A 10,076-nucleotide genomic window follows, 5' to 3' on the forward strand; every position below is an offset into this window, starting at 1 on the left:
ACAAACCTTATGAAGTCGACTCTATTATTGCCTTCATTTTGCAGGTGAGGAAACAGAAGCATAGTGAGGCCAAATAATCATCCCCAAACCACATAATGCAAGAGCTAGGATTCAAACCCAGGATGCCTGGCTCTAGGCTTCATGCTCTTGGCTACACTTGCTTGAAAATAATTTTGTCGTTGTTGTTTTTGGCTGTGCCGCGCAGCTTGTGGGATTTTGGTTTTCTGACCAGGGACTGAATCCAGGTCATAGTGGTGAAAGTGCCGAATCCTAACCACTAGACTGCCAGGGAATTCTCTAAAATAATAATAAAATAGAAATAGGGAACTTTGCCAGCGGTCCAGTGGTTAGGACTTTGCCTTCCAGTGCAGGGGGTACAGGTTTGATCCCTCCTCGGGGAGCTGTAGTCCCACATGTCTCGTGGCCAAAAAACCAAAACATAAACCAGAAACAATATTGTAACAAACTTAATAAATACTTTAAAAAAATAGAAATAGAACGTAAAAACATGTGCATAACCCCAATCCACTTGAATTTAAACTCCATGAAAGCAGGAAATGAGTTCTCTTACCACCACAATATCCCCAGTATCTAAAATTGGACCTGGCAACATGGTAGATCCAAATGAAAGCATAGATGAGTTAATCCAGATCTATATCCCATGGTGGGGTTTTAAGGCTCTTCTTCACTCTTGTTCTCAGTGCCTTGATCTTTTTGTGCTTACTGATAGTATGGAGAAGGAGCTGGCCAGAGAGTACCAAGCTGAGGCTCAAAGCTCCTAAAGGTCCACTTGTCAAGAGTATGAGATTTAAGGGATTATCTTGTTCCTCTTAATTTTGTAAAAACATGTATAAACTTGTTTATTTCCAAGTAGCTTAAAACAACCACTTACATGTAATTGGAATTAAGTTGGATTAAAAAGTCCACCTGGAACTTAATATTTAAAGAATTTAAACTGTGATTATAATCAAAGTAACTCCTTCCCCTCCCCCCATTTGAACACTTAAATAATTATAGGATTATAGCATCAGGCCATCTAAGTCAACACTGCTTGCACACATTTTTGAAATAAGTACATTTTCATTCAACAGATTTGCATCCCACCATGCAAGAAGGACTAAGGGTTTTACACCATGGGATTGTGCAGATTCATGTCCAAGGGAGAAGAACCAAAGAGGATGAGGGAAACAGGACAATAAGAAGGATAAAATACTGCCTGCATCCCTGGGTAGCATTAGCACAAAATAAATGACGTTGGAGGAGGGGAGAAACTGAAGAAAAAAGGGTCAGGAGACTTCTGAGTGATGGAAGTGGTCGCCACGGAGACGGGGCTGATGGTGTACGGTCTACGAAGCACGTCTACACTCTCTGACGTAGCAGCCACCTAAAGAAAAAAAACAGAAAAAAACGCGGGCAGGCGGGGCTCCCCTATGGGGTGGGCACAGACCAGAAAAGATTCTTGGGTTTCTGAGCCCGCCTCATCCAAATATTTCTGTGACTGCCTGACTCATTTTGAGGCTGAAAACAAGAAGTCGAAATGGCCTCAGTTATCATAAGAAAGTTGTGTAAATTAGGGAAGCTGGTTTTTCACAGCACAGGAAGATCACATGGTGCTGGTAAGGCAAACATATGTGGGGGACATAGAACGACAGTGGCTGGAACCCTGTCGCACCTGCTCAGCCCTGGACGAAATCTGTTGACTGCATGGATGTGAACAGTTTTGATGAGGCAGACTCACAGTTCTCAGTTGAGCTCAAAAGAGCTCTGCCTTTATTGTTTCAGAGCTCCTAAAGGCAGAGGAAGAACTCTGCCTTTAGCCCTTCCTTTTGGAGATGTTAAAGGCAATGCTAAAATATTACAGCAAGCACTTGGGTGAGCAAAGGCGAAGATTTTTTGTCTCGTCCAACTGCATCCTGTTTTGAGGATTGACTTTGCTCCTTGCTAAGGTACGCTGGAAATAAGGAGCGCTATTCCCTGCACTCCTGGGGGACTTCGGACTCTTAGCCTCCCCCACTGCTGGGAGGGGGATTAGAGCCCAGGCCTTCCTAAGAGTGGGCGTGAAGCCCTGTGAGAGCAGACAATGCCTGAGGCCTTTACTCCACAGATAGTCAGGGAGGTCCGAACTCTCCTCCCTCTTCCTCCACTCCCAGGGCTTGGCAGCCTTTTTTGGCTGTTTTTCAGTTTTGCACCTTTTTTGAGACTGTGATAAGAGCTGGTGGTCCCCTTCCCCTCAGAAAAGTGTACCGAAATTAATATTTTTATTCACTTTTAGGGGGCTTATGTGTCTGTCTGGTCTGCCTTAGAACTCACTGTGAGTAAACACTACCCAAGAGCTTCAGTCCTGTTCAGAGAGTTCTCAAGGCAAAAATGCTGAAGTGGTTTGCCACTTCAACAGTCTTGAAAGTTGGTGGATGGCATCACGGACTCAATGGACTTTGAGTTTGAGCAAACTCTGGGAGATGGTGAAGGACAGGGAAGCCTGGCATGCTGCAGCCCATGGGGTCATAAAGAGTTGAACACAACTGAACTACTGAAAAACAACAACAAAGAACTTCAATAGCCTTTTTGTTCGTCTGGGACTTAATGGATTTTCTCGAGGAATTAGGCTTACCAGAGTTAGGGAAGCATTCTGCTCAAAGAACACAGACCTTTAATTATGAAATATTGTACTGAAAAGTGACTTGACTTCTGCCCCCATCAATAGGTTGCCACTTGCATATGGTCCTTTGAAAGGGTGGATGTGAGTCAGCGTGAGCACTTTAGTTATCTGTGTTTAGTGGCTGCCTTCCTGTAAGTGAGCCAGGCAGGGGTATCCTGACGATACAGTGTCAGACTAATAGTCATACAGAAAAGGAAGGATGTTTGTAGTTTTAGAGCATTGCTAGAATAACTTAAGGAACTCAAAAAAAGCTCTTTGCTTCCTACAAGCGATAGTCTGGGTACCCTATTGGCACTTGTATAGAAATTGACATTTAAAGTACTTGTTTATAATCCAGCAGTCACATTCCTAGGTATATATCCAAATGAGTTGAAAAGCTGAATCTATACAAAAACCTGCACACAAATATTTATAACAGCTTTGTTTTTTGTTTTTTTTTTTAATTTTTTTATTAGTTGGAGGATAACAGCTTTGTTCTTAACTGCCAAAACTTGGAAGCCACCAAGATGTCCTTCAGTGTTCAGTTCAGTCTCTCAGTCATATCCAACTCTTTGCGACCCCATGGCCTGCAGCACGCCAGGCTTCCCAGTCCATCACCAATTCCCAGAGCTTGCTCAAACTCATGTCCTTCAAGTCGGTGATGCCATTCAACTATCTCATTCTCTGTCATCCCCTTCTCCTGCCTTCAGTCTTTCCCAGCATCAAGGTCTTTTCCAATGAATCAGTTCTTCCCATCAGGTGGCCAAAGTATTGGAGTTTCTGCTTCAGCATCAGTCCTTCCAATGAATATTCAGGACTGATTTCCTTTAGGATTGACTTGTTTAATCTCCTTCCAGTCCAAGGGACTCTCCAGAGTCTTCTCCAACACCACAGTTCAAAACCATCAATTCTTCGGTGCTCAGCTTGCTTTATGGTCCAATATTCACATCTATACATGATTACTGGAAAAACCATAGCTTTGACTAGACGGACTTTTGTCGGCAAAGTAACGTCTCAGCTTTTTAATATGCTGTCTAGGTTGGTCATAGCTTTTCTTCCAAGGTGCAAATGTCTTAATTTCATGGCTGCAATCACCATCTGCAGTGATTTTGGAGCCCAAGAAAATAAAGTCACTGTTTCCATTGTTTCCCCATCTATTTGCCATAAAGTCATGGGACCAGATGCCATGATCTTAGTTTTTTGAATGTTGAGTTTTAAGCCAGCTTTTTCACTCTTCTCTTTCACCCTCGTCAAGAGGCACGTTAGTTCTGCCATAAAGGTGGTATAATCTGTGTATCTGAGGTTATTGATATTTCTCCTGGCAGTGTTGATTCAAGCTTGTGCTTCATTCAGCCTGACATTTCACATGATGTATGCTGCACATAAGTTAAATAAGGGTGACAATATACAGCCTTGATGTACTCCTCTCCCAATCTGGAACCAGTCCGTTGTTCCATGTACAATTAGAACTGTTGCTTCTTGACCTGCATATAGATTTGTCAGGAAATTATGGATACATTTGTCCAAATTTGTAAAATGTACAAAAGCAAGTGAAAGTGAAAAGTGAAAGTGAAGTCGCTCAGTCATGTCCGACTCTTTTCGACCCCGTGAACTATAGCCCACCAGGCTCCCCCGTCCATGGGATTCTCCAGGCAAGAATACTGGAGTGGGTTGCCATTCCCTTCTCCAGGGGATCTTCCCGACCCAGGAATCAAACCCAGGTCTCCTGCATTGCAGACAGACGCTTTAACCTCTGAGCCACCAGGGAAGCCCAAAAGCAAGAGTGAACCCTAATGTAAACTATGGACTTAGGGTGACTGAGGTGTGTCAGTGTATGTTTATCCGTTGTAACAAATGTACACACTAACACAAGAGGCTAATAATAGGAAGCTGAGAAAGTATATGGATCCTTTCTAACCAATGTTTCTATAAACATAACTCTGCTCCCCCAAAATAAAGCCTATTAAGTTAAAAAAAATTTTTTTATTGTCTCTTCACACACACACCCCCTTCCTGGCATGAGACCATAAAGGCAGGAAGTGTATCTTTTGTATCTTTATGTTGCCAAAATCTGGGAAAGGCAAGGAGAGTGTTTTATTGTTAGAGCCCTGCTGTTAATGCCATATCTCAAACTTCACATGTTTAAAACAAAGCTCTTAAGTTGACCTCTGCTCTCCCTGTTTCCCTGACTGAATGAAATGGCAACTCCAGTTCTCCAGTAATCCTGGCCAAAACCCATTCTTGACTCTTTTTTTTTCCTCATGCCCAGCATCTTGGCTGTTAGTTAATCCTGCTGGTTGTACCTTGAAAATATATTTCAAATCCAGTGACTCACTGCCTCCACTGCTACCGCCGTCGTCCAAACCCTCATCATTTCCCACCCGGACCAGTAGCCTCCTAGTCGGTCTTTGATTCCATGCTTGCACGCCTCTCTCATCTTCTCCATTCCACAGCAAATACATTTTTTTTTTTAAATTTTTTTATTAGTTGGAGGCTAATTACTTCACAAACATTTTTTAAAAACACTAATCAACTCTTGTTATGGCTTCACCCAGAAAGCTAAAATGGCTTTGTAGATTCCTGGCTCTTGTCACATTTGTAATACAATCCAGGATCCTCGTCATTGCTTACAGCACCCTTTGTCTTCAGACCCCTGCTTATCTCTCCAGCAGTGTTTCCCTGTCCGCCCTGGCCCTGGTCCACACCACTCACTGCTGCGTGTCCGCGTTTAGCACCATGCCAAGCAAACATCCTTCTCTTGGTATCTCTGTATTTGAAATTCCTTCCTTTTGGAACGCTGTTCTCATAAATGCTCCCAAGGATGAGTCCCTCTTGTCATACAGGTTTCTGTTCAAATGTCATCTCTGCTGACATCTTCCCTCCCTATCCTGTCTTAAATAACCCTCCTCTTCTTTATTACCTCACATTGACTATGTATACTTCTAAGGGCTCCCTTATCATGACCTGACATTATGTTTTGGTTTGTTGGTTTGTTACAGTAGTCTGCCAGGGCTACCTAATAAAATACCACAGTCTACATCAGCAGCATGCGTGAGGGATCTTGGTTCCCTGCCTCAGGGTCGAACCTCTGTCCTGCCCCCCACTTTGGGAGCATGGAGTCTTAACCATTGGACCACCAGGGAAGTCGGTGGCTGGTGCAAATAGCAGAAATCTCTTATCTCAAAGTTCTGGGGTCTGCAATTCCAGGATTAGGACTGGCTTCTCCTGAGACCTCTCTCCCCACAGGTGGCTGCCTCCTTGCTGTGTCCTCACAAGGCCCATGCCCTGTATCACATGCCTGGTGTTTCTTTCTCTTATAAGGAGGTTGGTCATATTTGATTACATCACCTTTTTAATTAATGTTTATTTATTTGATTGCACTGGCTCTTAATTGAAGAATGAGGGATCTTTAGTTGTGGCTTGCAGGATGTAGTTCCCTGACTGGGAATCTAACCCAGGCCCCTCACTTTGGGAGTGCTAAGTCTCATCCACTGGACCAGCAGGGAAGTCCCTACGTCCCTTCTTATGACCTCACTTAAATAACCTCAATAAAGCCCTGTCTCCAAAGACAGACACATTCTAAGGTCCTGGAGGTTAGGGGTTCAACATACGAATTTTAGGAGGACACAGTTCAGTCTGTACAACGCTACCCTGTGGCCCACCAAAATTCATGTCCTTCTCATATGTAAAATACAGGTATCTCCAACCAAGTAGCGAACCACCCCCCAAAATCTTAACCCATTCCAGCATCAATTCCAAGTATTGGGTTGGCCAAAAAGTTCATATGACTTTTTCAAATGAACATCTTGCAAATAAACCCACACAACCTTTTTGGCCAACCCAATCCAAGGTCTCATCTGAAATCTTCTATATCAGGTGTGAGTGAGACTCTAGGTGTGATTCAACCTGAAGTGGAATTCCTCTCCAGCTGTGAACCTATGAAACCAGACACGGTACGTGCTTCCAAAATACACCACAAGATAGACGTGAGATAGTCCCATTCCAAAATGGGAGAAATCAGGGAGAAAGAGGAGGTGAAGAGTCCCAAACAAGTACAAAACCTGGTGAGGTAAATTCCGTTAGATTTTTTTTTCTTTGTTTCTTATTGTAGTAACAAACACCTAACATAAAAGTCACCATCCCAACCACTTTTAGGTGTACAGTTGAGTAGTGTGAAGTGTATTCATGTTGCTGGGAAAGAGGTCTCCAGACATTTTCATCTTGCAAAACTGAAAGTCTACACCTGAAACTAACACAACATTGTCAACTAAAAATTGAAAGTGAAAGTTGCTCAGTCGTGTCCGACTCTTTGCAAACCCATGGACTATACAGTCCATGAAATTCTCCAGGCCAGAATACTGGAGTGGGTAGCCTTTCCCTCCTCCAGGGGTTCTTCCCAACCCAGGGATCAAACCCAAGTCACCTGCACTGCAGGTGGATTCTTTACCAGCTGAGCCACCAAGGGCAGCCCACGAATACTAGAGTGGGTAGCCTATCCCTTCTCCAGTGGATCTTCCTGACTTGGGAATTGAACCAGGGTCTCCTGCATTGCTGGTGGATTCTTTACCAACTGATCTACCGAGGAAGCTCAAGTCCAATAAAATTTAAAAACAAAAACCTGGAACTCTGTATTCATTAAACCACAGGTCCCCTTTCTTCCCCCTCACCAACTACAGGTAACCACCATGCAACTTTCTGTTTCTGTGAGTTTGAAACACTTTAGTTACTTCATTTAAGTACAGTCATAGAGTATTCATCTTTTTTTACTGATATATTTCATTTAGCATAGTGTCCTCAAGGTTCATTCTTATTTAGGATATGCCAGCATTTCCTTCTTTTTTAAGACTGTGTACTATTCCATTGTGGGCTTCCCTGGTAGCTCAGACAGTAAAGAATCCACCTGCAATGTGGGAGACCTGGGTTCGATCCCTGGGTTGGGAAGATCCCCTAAAGGAGGACATGGCAACCCACTCCAGTATTCTTGCCTAGAGAATCCCCCTGGACAGAGGAGCCTGGCGGGCTGTAATCCATGGGGTCTCAGAGAGTCGGACACGACTGAACAACTAAGCACAGCACAGCACTGGTCCATTGTATGTATACACGCAGTTCATTTATCCATGCCTCCATCGATGGACACCTGGGTTGCCTCACCTTTGGCTCCTGTGAATGCTGCTGCTGTGAACATGGGTATGAATGTACTTCTTGGAGCTTTTGCTTTCAGTACTTCGAGTACCTAGAAGTGAGATTACTAGATGGTATGGTAGTTCTGTTTTTAATTTTTTGAGGAATTGCCATACTGTTTTCCATAGCAGTTGCAGTGTTTTTAATTCCTACCAACAGTGCACAACAGTTCCACATCCTCACCAACGCTTGTTATTTTTTTTGTTTAATGTACCCATCTTAGTGAGTGTGAAGAGATACCTCATTATGTTTTCAATTTGCATTTCTCTGATAATTAATGGTGTTTAGCATTTTTTCATACATTTGTGGGCCATTTTCATCTTTGAAGATATGTCTGTTCATGTCCTTTGCCCATATTCTAATCTATTTTAGTATTTTGATATTAATGTATTCTGGATATTAATCCCTTATGAAAAACATGATTTGCAAATATTTCCTCCCGTTCCAGAGGTTGCCTTTTCACTCGGTTACTGTGTCCTTTGATGAGCAAGACTTTTTAAGTTTGATGTGGTCCCATTTGTTTATTTTTGGTTTTGTTGCCTGAACTTTTAGTATCATAGCCATGAAATCAATACTCCATTCCATTTTAAGTCTCCGGAATAAACAATTCTCACTGGCTCAGTGCTCTGACCTCCAGGCCCACCGAGGTGGCCTTGTTGCCCCCTTGGCCCCAGACACAAGCCTGACCCACTGACACTGAAGAGGACTTAGTCTTGCCTTGACGGCCCGCGTGCTCTGGGTCTGTGGGGGCACCAGCAGGTCTCTGGTGTCTTTCCCATGGTATCATCACACATCAGGGTCATTCTTCCCTGGAAGGATAACACATGTTGATAGATCTACTGCCTTATCTGGTAGAATCTTGGAAGTCTCATATCCTTCCTTCAATTTGTCTTAATCTCTTTACCGTTTAGTCTTGTCTGGCAGTGTTTCTGCTGGCTGTCTCTCTGTAACACCATCTCTCTTGCTAGGTTCTGCTGGGATGGATGATGAAACCCAGGAATTTCAACCCTAGTCTCTCTATCAAATGATGTTCCACCCATCCCCTTGGTATCCCCTCCAGAGCAAGCTAGGGGGTTTTTTGTTTGTTTTTTGCAGTATGGATAGGCTAAGAATTTCCCAAATCTTCAATTTCTGGTTCCCTTTTGCTTAACAATTCTTCCTTCAATGTATCTCCCTCCTCTCACATTACTATAAGCAACAACGGAAAATCATATCTTTAACAGTTTGCTTAGAAATCCCCTCAGCTGCTTAAAAAAAAAAGAAAGAAAGAAATCCCCTCAGCTGCACTTCCCTGGTGGTCTAGTGGTTAAGACTTCCCCTTCCAATGCAGGGAATGGGGGTTCAATCCCTGGTCAAGAGCTAAGATTCCCCCCAAACCCAAAACATAACACAGAAACAATATTGTAACAAATTCAATAAAGACTATAAAAACAAAAGAACAAACAGAATCTCCTCAGCTAAATAACTTATTTTGTCACAAATTCTACTTTCCACAAAACAGTAAAACACAATCTAGCCAAGTTCCTTGATACTATTTAACAAGGACCAGCTTTCCTCCAATTTTCAATAGCATGTTCCTCATTTCTGTCTGAGACTTCATCAGAATCCCTTTTAACATTCATATTCCTGCCAACAGTTTTTTCCAGGTGATTTAGGCTTTCTCTCGTGTGTATCTCAAAACTCCTCCAATCTCTACCTGCATTTTCAGGTATTTGTTATAGCAGCACCCCACCTCTTGCTACCAAAATGTGTATTAGTCAGGGTTCTGCAAAGAAACAGAACCAATAAAATGTATAAATACAGGTTTTTCCCAGTCATCCAGGACTAGAGCCTTCCTATGAAACCTTTCATAAGCGGAAATGGCTTAAAACAAAGAAGTAATTACCTTAGGACGCATCTTGCTAACAGGCGCACAAAATAAATCAATATAAAGTGGAGATGCTCAGAGATGTAGTTCAAAGCTGTGGCAGCTTGATGCTGAAATACTGAGTGTAGGTCCTGGGGAACTGGCTTGGCTGTGGCGCTGTCAAAGCTGGGGCCATGTGCTGTCTCTTTAACGACTGGTTGCAAAACAAATGCTTACTTAACACCACTTTCACTTTTCACCTTTTTCCCTAAAAGTGAAAAGCCTCTTCTGACTTCTGTTGGTTAGTGAAAACAGGTACTAATGTAGATCTTTCATGCAAGTGAAGTGGCGTAAAGCAGACTTTCGAGAAGCAGGGGATAGTTGTATATACAAAAAAATTACTTTTGAGAG

At 42.8% G+C, this 10,076-nt stretch overlaps 1 long non-coding RNA gene across 1 annotated transcript; it reads right to left on the bottom strand.

Moving 5' to 3' along the window:
• Nucleotides 1-1,114: 1,114 nt before the first annotated feature.
• LOC122680739 lies at nt 1,115-9,854 on the bottom strand. The gene is made up of 2 exons (XR_006336770.1): nt 9,705-9,854; nt 1,115-1,384 (listed from the first exon to the last, which is right to left on the bottom strand). It is a non-coding gene; the product is annotated as an uncharacterized LOC122680739 (long non-coding RNA).
• Between the last annotated feature and the right edge of the window lie 222 nt (nt 9,855-10,076).

This window comes from Cervus elaphus, chromosome 22 (assembly GCF_910594005.1).
Source record: "Cervus elaphus chromosome 22, mCerEla1.1, whole genome shotgun sequence".
Classification (NCBI taxonomy): Eukaryota; Metazoa; Chordata; class Mammalia; order Artiodactyla; family Cervidae; genus Cervus; species Cervus elaphus.